Raw genomic sequence first — 17467 nt, 5'->3', positions numbered from 1 at the left:
ATGGCGACGACTTTGAACGTTGTGTACAACTCTGCCACTGGGCACAAAAGAAATTACGGGACGATGACAAATATTTTGCCCGTGTTCTACTTAGCGACGAAGCGTCATTCACCAACAGCGGTAACGTAAACCGGCATAATATGCACTACTGGACAACGGAAAATCTACGATGGCTGCGACAAGTGGAACATCAGCGACCTTGGCGGGGTAATGTATGGTGCGACATTATGGGAGGAAGGATAATTGGTCCCAATTTTATCTATGGCAATCTAAATGGTGCAATGTATGCTGATTTCGTACGTAATGTTCTACCGATGTTACTACAAGATGTTTCACTGCATGACAGAATAGCGATGTACTTCCAACATGATGGATGTCCGGCACATAGCTCGAGTGCGGTTGAAGCGGTATTGAATAGCATGCTTTCATGACAAGTGGATTGGTCGTCGAAGCACCATACCATGACTCGCACGTTCACCGGATCTGACGTCCCCGGATTTCTTTCTGTGGGGAAAGTTGAAGGATATTTGCTATCTTGATCCACCGACAACGCCTGACAACATGCGTCAGCGCATTGTCAATGCATGTGCGAACATTACGGAAAGCGAACTACTCGCTGTTGAGAGGAATGTCGTTACACGTGTTGCCAAATGCATTGAGGTTGACGGACATCATTTTGAGCATTTATTGCATTAATGTGGCATTTACAGGTAATCACGCTTAACAGCATGCGTTCTCAGAAATGATAAGTTCTCTAAGGTACATGTATCACATTGGAACAACCGAAATAAAATGTTCAAACGTACCTACGTCCTGTAATTTAATTAAAAAAAACTACCTGTTACCAACTGTTCGTCTAAAATTGTGAGCCATGACTATTACAAAGCGAAAAAAGTGGTCCAACTAAATCATTTATATTTCTTTACGTACTACGCGAATATCTAATAAAAAATGGGGGTTTCTATTTTTAAAAAAACGCAGTTGTTATCCGTTTGACCTATGGCAGCGCCATCTAGCGGGCCAACCATAGCGTCATCTGATTTTCCTCTTCAAGCTAGACAAGTTTCGTTCTTTGAAGTTTTTTCGTTTGACGCCTATGTCGTGAGATATTTGTCTCGGTGACGATCAATGGACCATCCTGTATGCATAAAAATAAATCAAACAAAAATTTGTAAGTAAATATCCTAGTGGTGTTGTCGTGAGACGCATAGAGAGAAAAACCCAAATCCGTAAATCAACTACTTCAACAACTCCATTCTCTCTTGATGTCCCTGACACTCTGTTCTGTTGTGGCCATTTGTCGTCGAACAACCTTGCTTTCGTAATGTGCCAACTTTCTTTCGGTTCATCTTTATTTTCCGACAGCCCGCATCTCGTGGTCGTGCGGTAGCGTTCTCGCTTCCCACGCTCGGGTTCCCGGGTTCGATTCCCGGCGGGGTCAGGGATTTTCTCTGCCTCGTGATGGCTGGGTGTTGTGTGCTGTCCTTAGGTTAGTTAGGTTTAAGTAGTTCTAAGTTCTAGGGGACTGATGACCATGGCTGTTAAGTCCCATAGTGCTCAGAGCCATTTGAACCATTTTCCGACATAGTCTCCGATACTGCACTCGTTTCTCTAACGATAAATCCTTCTAAAACGGAAGTGCGCGCCATTAGGAGGCGGAATTGTTGGTTAATGTTCGTATATTAACCGCATACAATTATCTGAAGTAGCTACACAGGTGCAGCCGGTCGAGCAATCATCTGATGCCGGTTGGAGTCCGACAGAGTGTACTGCCACCAGAGCAGTTACGTCCTCTTTAGCGGTGTTACAGGGAAATGCGGAAGACCACGCATGAGGCGAACTTACAAGTCCTTTGCACCATTTGATGAGTGAGTGCTCCTTCATCGCCACGTCTCTCTGCGAACTGACTCGCTGGTATATTGTATTTGGAGTTGTCTGGCGGGACTCGTACACGTAGTTGGTGCAGTTGTTACTATTTCTCTGAGGCTCAGTAAGTAACACTCTTCATCAATCATCTTCTGGCTAATGGCCGGTTTTGTGTTTAAAGTATGCTGTTGAGTCCATTCCATGTTTACTAACTACTTTATTTATTGCTTACTTAGTCTCACTAAATAATATATGATCACGCACAACATGTATCAAATGCACTACTGTTTGGAAAAAGCAAATCATCAAGACTGAGAGATGTGATCACTGTGAAATATATTCCACCTCTTAGGGGAATGCCGCTACACAAGCGATTAGCATTACACAATTGTACATCCACTGTGAGTGTGGAAATTTCGTATGGAGTAGCGGCACCACGTGCTGCAATCATAGTAAACGTCGAAGCACGGAATCAAAGAGCGACTCTGGTGAATACTCCACCTCCAGTTCTGTAAGTGCGTCGACGAAGCATCAACTGTGGCAGAAGAGGGATCAGAACGAACAAACTGCCGCGCGGCTACATCACAAACATGTTCAATAGGCCGAACAGTGGTACCCGTCGTTCTTGTAAGAAGGCTTGCACACTCCTCGCCACACGTGTCCGGGAATTGTCCTCCTGATATATTGCATGTAAAACAGCCTGACTGTAAAGCTGTCCTGACGTAGCCGCAGATGTTCAGACTGCCCTTAAAACGTGGGAGATGAGATCACGTGTTATAGGCAATGACGCCCCAAACCATCACACTTGTCGTTTGTCCGGCATGTCGTTCAACAATATAGTCTGCCCGACTGCGTTCACAGAGGTGGTGCCGAACGTGTATGCCGCCATCACCATACAAGCTGAAGCGAGACTCCTCCGAAAACACTACGCTCTGCCACTCACAACCCCATTGCCGTTGCCGGCCGTGGTGGTCCCGCGGTTCTAGGCGCGCAGTCCGGAACCGCGCGACTGCTACGGTCGGAGGTTCGAATCCTGCCTCGGGCATGGATGTGTGTGATGTCCTTAGGTTAGTTTGGTTTAAGTAGTTCTAAGTTCTAGGGGACTGATGACCACAGCTGTTAAGTCCCATAGTGCTCAGAGCCATTTTGTCCATTGCCGTTGCAGTCTGCGCATTGGTCCGGTCAATGGAAGCAGACGCAGTGGCATGCGTGCTACCAGTACAGCCTAGAGAATACACTGTCGCACCGTCGATGAAGACGTGTCCACACCAACTGCAGTGCTCCAATGTCGCGCCAGCGCTGTGGGAGAAGCTGTTGTGTCCGTTACGGCCGAGCGGACAAAAGGCGGTCATCTGTCGCGGTGGGCACATTGTGTCGTGCAGTATCCAGTCGCCGCCGTGTACGGCCCTCTTCTCTCCGCTGGTTCCACATACGACTCATTGTTGAATCAGTTGCCCCGTACGAGCCGTAGCGCCACGGAAGGACAGCTCCGTCTCCCGGAGACCAACCATTCTGCCCCATTTCAATGCACTCGGCCGATATTCCACCCTGTGATGTCGGCGAAGCATCGTGGCACTCGGTTACACGTTTCCACTTCGTATGTCGCCTCCGCACCGACTGAGCGTTCCGTAACACTGGCCTGTCAGGTCTCACAGAAGAGGACGCTGTTGGGTCTACGTGCACGCCACCTCTCTGCCAGTGATTATGTTTCCGCTCTTCTATACGTCCTTTTATAGTAGCTTGTTGGAGACCATTTCTTACTTTTTGCAAACAGCAGTGCGTATTACAACACATTCAAAATAATGATAATAATTATAATAGTGTTCAAAAAGAAACAGTGAAAAGTTGAGATGAAAAATTGAATGAGTAGAAGATTTCACCAATAAACCTTGAAAGAGGAAACAAAAATATTGGAACAAATTGCCTTGAATTTACAGATGACTTTGCCATGCCCTCTGAATTCTGCTGCAACACTAATTAATCATTTAGAAGAAATAGCCAGAAGCACCGGCTTAAGAATTTCTGCAGGAAAAAAAAACTAATTTTTTACACACATTGAAAATGCACCGACAATTATGGAGACAGATACGGCTAAGCTGTAAAGGTTAAAAAATGCAATTATCGTGGAGAGATGAAATCCAGCCCTAGGTCTAATAGTTCTTCCAGCTTTAAATGAATATTTTTTTCGCTGTTTGGTTTCCTTCCTTTTGATGCATATCTGATGAAGCCCATCGCTGAACGAAACCGGTATTTCAAGGACCAAATCCTTTGTCATAGAAGGAAATAAAATAACTTTATTCAACAAAGTAAAAGACTATTCCATTCCCCAACTTGGCTGTTTATGGTCACAGTATTCCACATCATCAGCAGTTTTTAACGATGTGCCGTTTTCAAGTTCCTGCTCATAACCTCGTAATTTTACACTGTCGCCCCGTGTGTGTGTCCTTCACATATTTAAATGGTCGAAATACATTATGTGCACACACACGGCAAAGCGAAGCTCCGCCGTTCTGGCCGCAGGTGGGCCAATCAGAACCGATCGACCACCATGTCAGCCTTAGCCAATGGCGTCATTTGCATGCGGTATGACGAGGCGTTACTTGTCACACCGCTCTTCCGGTGGCTGTTGGTGTAGCAGACCTATCATTCAAGTAGCTCCTTCATTTGAGTGCATCTCGTTCCAGTCCTCCCACCGCGGAAAAGTCATGGATCCTTCGCATGGAAGTCGTCTACGCTGACCATGCAGCTACTGAGACGGGGATCCACACATACGAGTAGTGAGCGTGTAAAATTATGAGGACATGCGAAGCATCTGAAAGTGGCGCATCGCCGAAAAAGCTGGTCGTGTGAATAAATGATAGGGATCGTAATGCAGCCAAGTTGCAAAATGAAGTTGTTTTTCAATAAGTTTCTGGCTGCGCCCCTTCATGTGAAACGTTTACTGAATTCCAGGAAACACACTTTATTTACTCCTAGTCCGAACGATCACGAGTGAGTGCACTTATATGAATTTCACGAAGTATTAGAATCTAATACCCACTTGGTTGTTTCCCACGGATGTGTTGGTATTTGCTCTCGTTAGGCATTTCTCATGTATTCGTTCGTTTTTTATTACAGATGAAGTTAGAGATCAGATGCTTCCATAGACGCTTGGATGGACCAAGATTTACAGAAAAGATGAAAAACTAACAATTAAAAATAAATATCAGTAAGGCATTGCTTTTGTAGACCATTGGATGGTCAGTAATAATACAAAAACTGCTCAGAGAGTAGTTAAGTATTTCAGTCACAGCTGGAATAACAGTGATCAGTTTCTGTCCTTCAATATTTAATGGGGTGGCCCTCTTTGAACGCATGAAAAAGAGATAGTTTCCGTTATTTTCTGTCCATCAACATTTAATGGTGTAGCCCTCTTTGAAAGCATGAGAAACAGATAGTTTCCCTGATTTTCTTTGAAGCAAAATAAAGCACTAAAGCTGCATCTGATAACACAGTTTTATTCTTTACACTGTTTCTTTAAGAAACATCTACCCCGATAATGGCAGTCAGTACATGCCACTCTTCAAACTGTGCTCGGCTGTAAATTGGCGCCGGCCGCGGTGGTCGTGCGGTTCTAGGCGCTCCAGTCCGGAGCCGCGCTGCTGCTACGGTCGCAGGTTCGAATCCTGCCTCGGGCATGGATGTGTGTGATGTCCTTAGGTTAGTTAGGTTTAATTAGTTCTAAGTTCTAAGGGACTGATGACCACAGCAGTTGAGTCCCATAGTGCTCAGAGCCATTTGAACCATTTGTAAATTGGCGCCGGCCGGAGTGGCTGAGCGGTTCCAGGCGCTACAGTCTGGAACCGCGCGACCGCTACGGTCGCAGGTTCGAATCCTGCCTCGGGCATGGATGTGTGTGATGTCCTTAGGTTAGTTAGGTTTACGTAGTTATAAGTTCTAGGGGACTGATGACCCCCATAGCGCTCAGAGCCGTTTGAACCATTTTTGTAAATTGGCAAATCACGATCGTCTGTGGTGAGCGTTTACTTATTCCGTGGTAGACACTGAAATTAAACTGTTGTACTTAACGTTTTTTATTCAAGTTAAATGACTGAGTGGGAAACCTTTTTCATTGATGGCGATGTATTAGATCTACATTTGTGTAGCATTCTGCTTACTGCAAAAATACTGAATTGGAGAAATACGAAATAACAAATGTCTTCTTCTTCACTGAAGGCTATGATGAAGTGGTTCAGAGACACAGACTGGCTGAAACTTGAGCTAACACAAAAATGTTGACCACGATCTGAACACAAACAGTAGATAATGTGGATCTGAGAAATGTTATACGTTGAATTTCGAGATGGACTAGCATTGTGTATTACGTTGTCTACATCTGAAATTACACGGATACACGGACACACTTAAGTGACCGGCAGGGGGTTCATCGAACCACAATAGTTCTCTATACGCCAATCTCGAGCAGTGTATCTTTCCGTGCAAGCTCTGGTTTTCCTTATTTTATTACGATGATCGTTCCTCCCTACGTAGGTTGGCGTCAACAAAATATTTTGACATTTGGAGGAGAAAGTAGGTGATTGAAATTTCGTGAGAAGATTCCACAGCAACGAAAAAGCCTTTGTTTTAATGATGTCCACCCCAAATCCTGTATAGTGTCCGTGACACTCTCTCCCGTCTTTCGCGATAACACAAAACGTGCTGCTCTCCTTTGAACTTTCTCGATGTACCCTGTTAATTCTACGTGGTAAGGATCCCAGACCAAGCAGCAGTACTCCAAAAGCGGACGGACCAGCTTAGTGTAGATAGTCTCATTAGTAGATCTGCTACATTTCCTAAGTGTTCCGTCAAAAAAACCAAGTCCTTGGTTTGCCTTCCCCACAACATTTTCTATGCGTTCTTTCCAACGACGATTATTTATGAGTTTCCTAGAGAGATATCCTCTCAATATTAAGCAGGAGGCAGGAACTGAAACCAACTGATCCCGCGTAACGCGACTAACTGGTCATATCTTTATGTTTACAAATAGGGCGAGTACTGAGATACGTACGCGAACTGTTTTATTTACTGACAAGCAACACATTCACTCAGAAGTCTAAGTGTGCTCCTCTCCTACACAACTCTGCACATGCCAATAGCGGTGGAGTAGTGCGTATCCGTAGCGTCTTTCTTTTCTGTTACCTTTTTACTCTCCACTCGAAATCGGATGTCCCATCTAGTGACAGCTGCTGTGTTTAACGGCCCGTCTATACTCAGTCGTCTCCTTAAAAGTAAGTGTAATCAACAAATGTAATTAATGTGTGCATATAAAGCCTTAATAGGATTGTTACGTCCTGTGCTGAAATTAATAAAGTTCCATGATTACTTCGGCCACGATTTCGCATACGAAGCAGCTTGACGAGGGCTAGAAGGTAATAACGAACTGGTTATCGATGTACCCAGACATTAACTTCTCACATAGCGGTTTATCATCAAAATGCCAAGAAGAAGATACAGGTAACTAGGAAATAAATAATACTCTCACGTACGAATTAATGAGTGAAACAATAAGACAGATGAAAGATGGAATAATAAAGAATCCGTATTCACATCACATCTGAAACACCACATGGTAATTGCATATCCGTGTGAATGAGCATTACGTGAAATTAACTGCCAGGGTGAGGGAGCGGGTTGAGGGAGCCAGTGTATGGAGAAGAGGGAACGAAACCACCCTCTCCACCCGGTCAGTTAGCCAGATATGCAGCCTTACCTTCCGGCAGAGACTGCCTACTGAATGCCTTCCCCCGTTGATGTCTGCCGATCTCAACGGCATTCCCGTGTTCATCATCTTTCTGGACGGCTTGTGTAGTACCTGTATGCTAACCTGTGTCGCATTCCAGGGGTCGATATTATAGCGTCATTTGGACGAGGCACTTAATATCATCCCAGTATCGTATACAGGCTGTTTCAGGAGGAATAGAAAAATATTTTGGAAGGAGATAGTACAAACCATTTCACATAAAACGGTTCATACACACTCACCGTCATGAAATGAGCTACACCCGGGAGGAATTTACCGATCCGCTGCAATCTGGGTACACACCATGATCTGTGCCAATTATTACTTTTCTAGCGTCGACTGCGTTTTTGGATAGCGTGAGTGGGTCCATGACGTCGTGCGTATCGTTTGATATACCGGGTGATCAAAAAGTCAGTATAAAGTTGAAAACTTAATAAACTACGCAATAATGTAGATAGAGAGGTAAAAATAGACACACATGCTTGGAATGACATGAGGTTTTATTAGAACCACAAAAAACACCCCATATTGCTAGACGCGTGTGCCGGCCGCGGTGGTCTCGCGGTTCTAGGCGTGCAGTCCGGAACCGCGCGACTGCTACGGTCGCAGGTTCGAATCCTGCCTCGGGCATGGATGTGTGTGATGTCCTTAGGTTCGTTAGGTTTAACTAGTTCTAAGTTCTAGGGGACTGATGACGTAAGATGTTAAGTCCCATAGTGCTCAGAGCCATTTGAACCATTTTTTTGCTAGACGCGTGAAACATCTCTTGCGCGCGTCGTTTCGTGACGATCGTGTGCTCAGCCGCCACTTTCGTCATGCTTGGCCTCCCAGGTCCCCAGACCTCAGTCCGTGCGATTATTGGCTTTGGGGGTACCTGAAGTCGCAAGTGTATCGTGATCGACCGACATCTCTAGGGGTGCTGAAAGACAACATCCGACGCCGATGCTTTACAGTGCTGTTCACAACATTATTCCTCGACTACAACTATTGCTGAGGAATGATGGTGGACATATTGAGCATTTCTTGTAAAGAACATCATCTTTGCTTTGTAATACTTTGTTATGCTAATTATTGCTACTCTGATCAGATGAAGCGCCATCTGTGGGACATTTCTTTAACGTTAGTATTTTTTTGGTTCTAATAAAACCCCATGTCATTCCAAGCACGTGTGTCAATTTGTACCTCTCTATCTACATTATTCCGTGATTTATTCAGTTTTCAAATTTATACTGACTTTTTGACTACCCGGTATGAGGGCTCCAAACGGCCGTGCCGACCAATATGACAGCACCACTAAAGCATCACCTGAACGTGCGCTATGTCCAGGCGACCCTTCGACAGCTGTTTACCCAGCAAGACGAGTTCGAGAGAGACCTCATAATGGGGCTGTGGGAGCTTAGGTCGTCCTATCACATGGCGCGCCGCACCGTTCGCAAGAAAACCTCCATTGCGTGTCGTTGACAGAAATGGATACAGTTAGGCACCCACGAAAAACATCTAGGGATCGGACGTCCTACATGCACCAGAAGGAGGGAGCGCCGATAGATTGTCTGGCACGCGGGAGCGGATCCAAAGGTAGCGATAGTGGTCGTTCATCAGGGCCGGCCACTGTGGCCGAGCAGTTCTAGGCGCTTCAGTCAGGTACCACGCTGCAGCTATGGTCGCAGGTTCGAATCCTGCTTCGGGCATGGGTGTGTGTGATGTCCTTAGATTAGTTAGGTTTAAGTAGTTCTAAGTCTAGGGTACTGATGACTTCAGATGTTAAGTCTGTGTGAAATTTTATGGGAGTTAACTGCTGAGGTCATCAATCCCTAAGCTTACACACTACTGAACCTAAATTATCCTAAGTACAAGCACACACACCCATGCCCGAGGGAGGACTCGAACCTCCGCCGTGACCAGCCGCATAGTCCATCACTGAAGCCCCTAAGACCGCTCGGCTAATCCCGTGCTGCTAAGATGTTAAGTCCCATAGTGCTTAGAGCCATTTGAACCACTCGTTTATCAGGCTGTCCTGCCTTCTACGCAACGTCTCGTAAGTGCTACAACCATTGGTAAGGGGTCGCCACACGGCGTCCATTACGACCCCTGCTTTCCACACTCTTGCAGCGCGACGGACGTGGTGTCTTGCAGACTGGCAGCGCGTCACCTTTCGGACGAGTCCTGGTTCTGCTTTTGAGGTGACGACCACCGGGTTCGCAGTGGAGAGCTCCAGAAGGAGCTGTTTGTGGTCTCCCTTCACAAGGCGCCAACCTGGTGTGATGGTGTAGGGAGCGTAGGGAGCAATTCACTGTGCGTGCTATTCACCCGGACGGTGTAGCCGCGCGGTCTCGGGCGTTTTGACACGGTCCGGTCGGCTGCACCCGCTGGAGGTTCGAGTCCTCCCTCGGGCATGGGTGTGTGTGTGTTGTCCTAAGTGTAAGTTCATTTAAGTTAGATTAAGTAGTGCCTTAGCTTAGGGACCGATGACCTCAGCAGTTTGGTCCTGTAAGGACTTACCACGAATTCCCAAAAAATTTCTATTCACTGTTAGTGTCCCTAACAGGGTCTTCGATAGCTGCACTATAGATGGATGAGGCCCTGCAAATGATAGCTCTGCTGTTTGTGAACTGCCACCCCCATACCCGTGTTTCAACAGGACAACGTCCGTTCTCATACCGCTGCCACCTCCCTAGCGTGCCTTGCAGCTGTGGATACTCTGTCATTCTCAGCGGCATCCACTGACTTCTGCTCGATCGATAATATGTGGAGTGCCTTGTGGAGTGCCATCAGGATTCCACCTCCACCCACAAATCTGTGGGAACTACACGCTCAGGTGCAAGCAGCGTGGGACGGTGTATCACAAGACTGCTTCCGAGACCTGTTCAACTCCATGCCGTGACCTCTGGACTCTGGTTAACACAGCGATATGGGCCCGACGCCGTACTAACATGCACGATTTGTCGCCGTGTAGCGCCATAGGTGCTCGATACTGCAGTGCCTGTGTTATTCTGAATTACGATGCAAAGTTCCTTTGGACATGCATGCATATCCAAAGGAACAGGCTCAGCAGCTGCTACAGCCGTTATGAAATACATTAAATATATTCGCAATTGTGAATATGGACAACCATCAGCTGTAGAATAGAATGACGAAAATTAAAATTTGTGCTGGACCGTGACTCTATCCTGGATTTTCCGCTTATCCCCAGCGGTCGCCTTATCGCTTGCCTATCAGTGTATGGCTCACGGCCACACGCAAATTTTAATATGTCGTCAACCATGCTTTTATAACCTCTACTCGTACGTCCACTATATGTATTACAGTATATGTGACATATGTGATACATTCTACTTGAAAGTCGCATGCCCAGTGTCGGCAGATAAATATGATACTGCAGTGCCAGTGTTATTCTGAATTACGATGCATATTTCCTTTGGACATGCATTTTGGCAATTGTGAATACATTTGGTACAATACATCTTCGTCCCTCGTAGCTGAAAGAGTAACCATTTCATATGTACGTTACCAACTACCTGCCTTCCAACAGTAATCGCAATTCGCCTTCCCTTTCTGGACTCAGCTCTTTCTGCAGCGATGAGTATAACATGTATCCAGTTTTAGTTCGTTACAGATTAGAGAGATGAGTTTCCATTTCACATGACGCTACCCCCAGAGCTGTTGGTTTATTTATCGACTGCCATTTTCGTTTCGAAATTCAAGTTTTGAAGTTGTGTCTGAGTATACATAACTGAATTTTTCTGCTGTGACTGTGATTTATTGAGTAGTTCTATTGTGTCGTTTAAGCATTCCGCACGTATTCGCTGGTGCTAAGTATGCCGGAGTGGTACACGTGTACGGGCCGTGTATTGTAAACGCCGCCGCTACTTGCATAAAACACAGTAAACGATTTCATACCTGTAGAGTACCAGATTCAAAAGTGTTTAGTTCTGTTTTTGCTAAGATCCTTGAAACTGGCATAATGTCCCGCTGTTGTATCTCATCTGAAAGTGCAGATCGACAGACTGTGGAAGAAGACATTGTCCACCTGGTAGAATGTAATCCTTCAACAAGCATATACAGAATTTTTATACATTTAGGCGGTCCACATACCAGAATAAGGCAGACGCAACGTTTACACAGTCATTATTCATATCGTTTACAGCGGATTCAGTGGCTTCCAGAAGGAGATAAAGATAGATGACTAAAATTCTGGGTAATAGCATATCGTCGAGTAATAACATTAATACTGTAGCCACTAGTTCTAGTGACGGAGTCAATAACACTTGTAACTCACATCGGTGGTCCGACAAAAATCAGCTTGCCTTTGTTGTGACAAATTTATGAGGGGAGTGCATGTCAGGGACACTATACAGGATTTTAGGTGGACATCATTGAAACAGAGACTTTTTCGTTGCAGCAGAAATTTCTCACGAAATTTCCATCACCCACTTTCTCCTCCGAATGTCAAAATATTTCGTTGACGGCAACCTACGTAGGGAGGAACGATCATCATAATAAAATAAGGAAAATCAGAGCTCGCACACAAAGATTGGAATACAGAGAATTATTGTGAAGGTGGTTCGATGAACCCTCTGCCAGGCACTTACGGGTGATTTACAGAGTACCCGTGTAGATGTAGATGTAGACAACGCAAAACGCTTCTGTGTAGATGTGAGTGTGGTATCATTGACAATGATTGGGCCTATTGTGTTACCGCATCGTCTTAGATATTTGGGCTCTCTTGAAAACGACTTCCGAACACTACTGGACGAGGTTCCTTTGTCTACAAGGTCTGGTATGTTTCCGCAGCATTATGAGGCCTCAGCACCTTCTTTACTCCAGATCACACCTCATATAAGCGTAACGTTCCCTAGAACACTGAGCGGCAGAGATGGTCACATTCCTTGGCCATCGAGATCATCCTTTAGATGGTTGAAAGGCGGAGAGGACCATGAGAAAGTGCAATGAATCTGTAGAGGAAATCGTATACAAGACACTAAAGCGACTAATTCTATAGTACTATTCCAGCGTTTGGGGTCCTTACGAAGCAGGTATGATAGCATACATCGAAGGCATTCAGAGAAGCGCTGGTAGAATTGTTAGGATTAGGCGGGGTCAGAGGAGTGTGGTGCTTCAGTCGATTCACTGTATGTGGTACTTGGATCGATACAACCGTGAGGTATCGGGCTGCAACATGCTGGCTGAAGATGGCTAGACGGGAGAGTGTGTTGCAGATCACTGGCGATAACACAGAAGATAGGCGCCAACTAAAAATTTGACGTGTGGCCACTTGACAAGAATAGTGGGACGAAAATGATAAGGGCCGTCGAGTCTATTCATTTTACCCCAATATCCGGGAGCGGTTACGGTTGAGACATACTAACCCCGGCCGAAGCAGAATTCATTTCGTGACTGGAAACGGGCCTCTTTGCACGCAATTGAGTAGCGTATCGCCTTCAGAAAACAATCGGTGCACGTGGGAGGAAATTGGTTCAAAGAACACTTCCTTCTGAAATGCTTTAGGTACAGGTAACAACATAGACGACATAACGGCAACCACAGTATACGAAGCTCTGCTGAACACAGTCGCCAACAACATTTCAGAAGCATAACATAAACAAATTAAGCCTATCAATAAAGTAGGCGTAGAGGTCAAAGGCAGGCCGTCATAGATAGTTCCTGAAGCTAATGTACTGTCGATGGAACGAGTGACAGTAACAACACTGACATAACACAGACACACAGGGTACACATAAAATTAAACACATAAAACATATGCAACAAGTTGCATGATAGAGGTTTATATCTCATTACAAATGAATGTAAATAAAAGAAGAATTAATTAGAACAGATCGCGGATAGATATTACTCTAGAATTCACGATAAACCTGTACACATTATAGTTAAGTAATAATATAAATGAACACGTCATTGTAAATATAACGATACAAATGTGATGCGAACGTAATATAAGGTAACTAAGTAGTTATTCAAACAGTATTAATATACAACACTGACATTTCCTGGATACTGCGCAATATATAGGGTGGTCCATTGATCGTGACAAGGCCAAATATCTCACGAAATAAGCGTCGAAACGAAAAAACTACAAAGAGCGAAAATCGTCTAGCTTTGGGGGGGGGGAACCTGATGGCGCTTTGGTTAGCCAGCTAGATGACGTTCCCATAGGTCAAACGGATATAAACCGCGTTTTTAAAAACTAGGAACCCACATTTTTATTACATATTCGTGTAGTACGTAATGAAATATGAATGTTTTAGTTGGACCACTTTTTTCGCTTTGTGATAGATGGCGCTGTAATAGTCACAAACATACGGCTCACAATTTTAGACGAACAGTTGGTAACAGGTAGGTTTTTTAAATTAAAATACAGAACGTAGGTACGTTTGAACATTTTATTTCGGTTGTTCCCATGTGATACATGTACCTTTGTGAACTTGTCATTTCTGAAAACGCATGCTGTTACAGTGTGATTGCCAGTAAATACCACATTAATGCAATAAACGCTCAAAATGATGTCCGTTAACCTCACTGCATTTGGCAATACGTGTAACAACATTCCTCTCAACAGCGAGTAGTTCGCCTTCCGTAATGTTCGCACATGCATTGACAATGCGCTGACGCATATTGTCAGTCGTTGGCGGTGGATCACGATAGCAAATATTCTTCAACTTTCCCCACAGCAAGAGATCCGGGGACGTCATATCCGGTGAACGTACGTGCCAATCCACCTGTCATGAAATATGCTGTTCAATACCGCTTCAACCGCAGGCGAGCTATGTGGCGGACATCCATCATGTTGGAAGTACATCACCATTCTGTCATGCAGTGAAACATCTTGTAGTAACATCGGTAAAGGTTTATGTAGGAAATCAGCATACATAGCACCATTTAGATTGCCATCGATAAAATGAGAGCCATTTATCGTTCCTACCATAATAAATTAACCCGCCAAGGTCGCTGATGTTCCACTTGTCGCAGCCATCGTCGAATTTCCGTTGTCCAATAGTGCTTATTATGCCGGTTTACGTTACCGCTGTTGCTGAATGGCGCTTCGTCGCTGAATAGAACGCTTGCAAAAAATCTGTCATCGTCCAGTAATTTCCATTCTGCACAGTGGCGGAACTGTACACGACGTTTAAAGTCGTAGCCATGCAATTCCTGGTGGACAGAAATGTGGTACGGGTGCAATCGATGGTGATGTAGCGTTCTCAGCACCGACGTTTTTGAGATTCCCGATTCTCGCGCAATTTGTGTGCTACTGACGTGCGGATTAGCCGCGACAGCAACTAAAACATCTACTTGGGCATCATCATTTGTTGCAGATCGTGGTTGGCGTTTCACATGTGGCTGAACACTTCCTGTTTCCTAAAATAACGTAAGTATCCGGCGTACGGTCCGGACACTTGGATGATGTCGTCCAGGATACCGAGCAGCATAATAGCACACGCCCGTTGTGAATTTTCGTCACAGTAGCCATACATCAACACGATATCGACCTTTTCCGCAATTGGTAAACGGTCCACTTTAACACGGGTAATGTATCACGAAGCAAATACCGTCCGCACTGGCGGAATGTTACGTGATACCACATACTTACACGTTTGTGACTATTACAGCGCCATCTATCACAAAGCGAAAAAAGTGGTCCAACTAAAAAATTCATATTTCTTTACGTACTACAAGAATATGTAGAAAGAAAGAGAAACGCAGTTGATATCCGTTTGACCTATGGTATCGTCATCTAGCGGGCCTTCCATAGCGCCATCTGGTTTCCCCCTCCAAGCTAGACGGTTTTCGTTCATTGTACTTTTTTCGTTTGATACTTATTTAGTGAGATATTTGGCCCGGTCACTATCAATGGACCACCGTGTATGACAAGTGCATTACTCAAAGAAACTAGTTTCGTTATGCAAATATGTCTCTACAAGATTAATAATTGGGTTACTGTAACGGCTTGGAAAAGTATCTTTCTTTTGCCAGAAAAAAACCCGAGACGTGAGATGATATCCCAGGAAAACCACTAGCACTCTATTAAGGGCAAACAAAAATGTTATTCCAGAATGAGATTTTCACTCTGCAGCGGAGTGTGCGCTGATATGAAACTTCCTGGCAGATTAAAACTGTGTGCCGGACTGAGACTCGAACTCGTACAGCTGGTACGATGGGGCGTGAGTGGTGCTTGGGTAGCTCAGTTGGTAGAGCAGTTGCCCCCCGAAAGGCAAAGGTCCCGAGTTCGAGTCTCGGTCCGGCACACAGTTTTAATCCGCCAGGAAGTTTCAAAAATATGAGTACGCCTTTCTTTATATTATTATTGGACGAACTTTTAGTAAATGATTCCTCTTTTATTGGACCTTAAAATGAACTACGTTATCAGTTTGTGATGTTAGACGAGTACGTAATTTGGATGCGGAATTGTAACAGTTGTTTTTCATATAATTTTGAAAAGGGAATCATTTGAATACATGTCGCATTGATTCACGTAAATCCTCCGACGAGGGAGGTTCAAACCTCTGAAACGGGTAGTGAAAATAAATCGCGACCGGTAAAAGTTAAACTTGCCGTTATCAGTCGGCGTGTTCTTGCGCTATGATATTCTGGCCGTCGTTGTTCGGGGTTTCCACGGAAACGTAGCATCTCGGGAGGCGGCGGGAAGTGTTTGGCGGCCAACTGGAGCGCCGGCTGTCGCCCCGGCAGAAGGCGGCCCTGCTCTCGGACAGTGGCCGCTACGGCTTCTACGACGACTTCTTCGAGCCGTCGGACAAGGATGTAGCCGCGCGGGCGCCCGACAGCCGTAGCGGAAAGCGACCGGCGCGCCGCCCGGAGCCGAGAGTGCGCAAGCACAGGTCCAGCAGCGGGTCCGGTAAGCCTGCGCGGCCGTTGGTGGTTGCCGCTGAAACAACCGGTTTGTGGCTATGTCGATTTTTGGTAATTTCCAAGAATGACTGCCTATCGAAGTTGGTGGGCTGCAAACGATACATATCGAAGATGCGATAGTAAATCGATTGCGGAACTCTCGTGGCGCGCGTTACGAGTATGTTTGAAGGTGAATGATGACTAACTGAAACCCTCAGCTGCCTACAGGTGTTGTTGATATACCTAGATGTGGACAGCTGAAAATGTGTGCCCCGACCGGGACTCGAACCCGGGATCTCCTGCTTACATGGCAGACGCTCTATCCATCTGAGCCACCGAGGACACAGATGAATAGCGCGACTGCAGGGACTTATCCCTTGCACGCTTCCCGTGAGACTCACAGTAGTGAATGGGCAAATGTCTATAAGGTACATTACATATGTAGAATTGTGGACAGTCGGGAATGTGAGTCTCACGGGAATGTGAGACTCACAGTAGTGAATGGGCAAATGTCTATAAGGTACATTACATATGTAGAATTGTGGACAGTCGGGAATGTGAGTCTCACGGGAAGCGTGCAAGGGATAAGTCCCTGCAGTCGCGCCATTTATCTGTGTCCTAGGTGGCTCAGATGGATAGAGCGTCTGCCATGTAAGCAGGAGATCCCGGGTTCGAGTCACGGTCGGGGCACACATTTTCAGCTGTCCACATCGAGGTATATCAACAACACCTGTCGGCAGCTGAGGGTTTCAGTCAGTCATCATTCATTCCAGGGAAAAGCTGCACGGTCATCAACTGTATTCTGTTCTTTCGAGAACAGTTACCGTCTTCATATATATGTTCGAAGGTGTCACTACAGAGCGACAAAAGAAAAGCGTTAGAAAAGCACTCGCAAATTGAAAGGAGACGACTTACCTTAGTCATCGTCGGTGTTATCGTCTTGTCACAGTCTGCGTGATGTAC

General features: G+C 45.4%; 1 non-coding gene across 1 annotated transcript; it reads right to left on the bottom strand.

Moving 5' to 3' along the window:
- Positions 1-16772: 16772 nt before the first annotated feature.
- Trnat-ugu (transfer RNA threonine (anticodon UGU)) lies at positions 16773-16846 on the bottom strand. Its single transcript has one exon. It is a non-coding gene; the product is annotated as a tRNA-Thr (tRNA).
- Positions 16847-17467: the final 621 nt, after the last annotated feature.

This window comes from Schistocerca serialis, chromosome 5, assembly GCF_023864345.2.
Source record: "Schistocerca serialis cubense isolate TAMUIC-IGC-003099 chromosome 5, iqSchSeri2.2, whole genome shotgun sequence".
Classification (NCBI taxonomy): Eukaryota; Metazoa; Arthropoda; class Insecta; order Orthoptera; family Acrididae; genus Schistocerca; species Schistocerca serialis.
The sequence above is the reverse complement of the archived record's forward strand: the minus strand, read 5'-3'. Positions and strand labels throughout refer to the sequence as shown.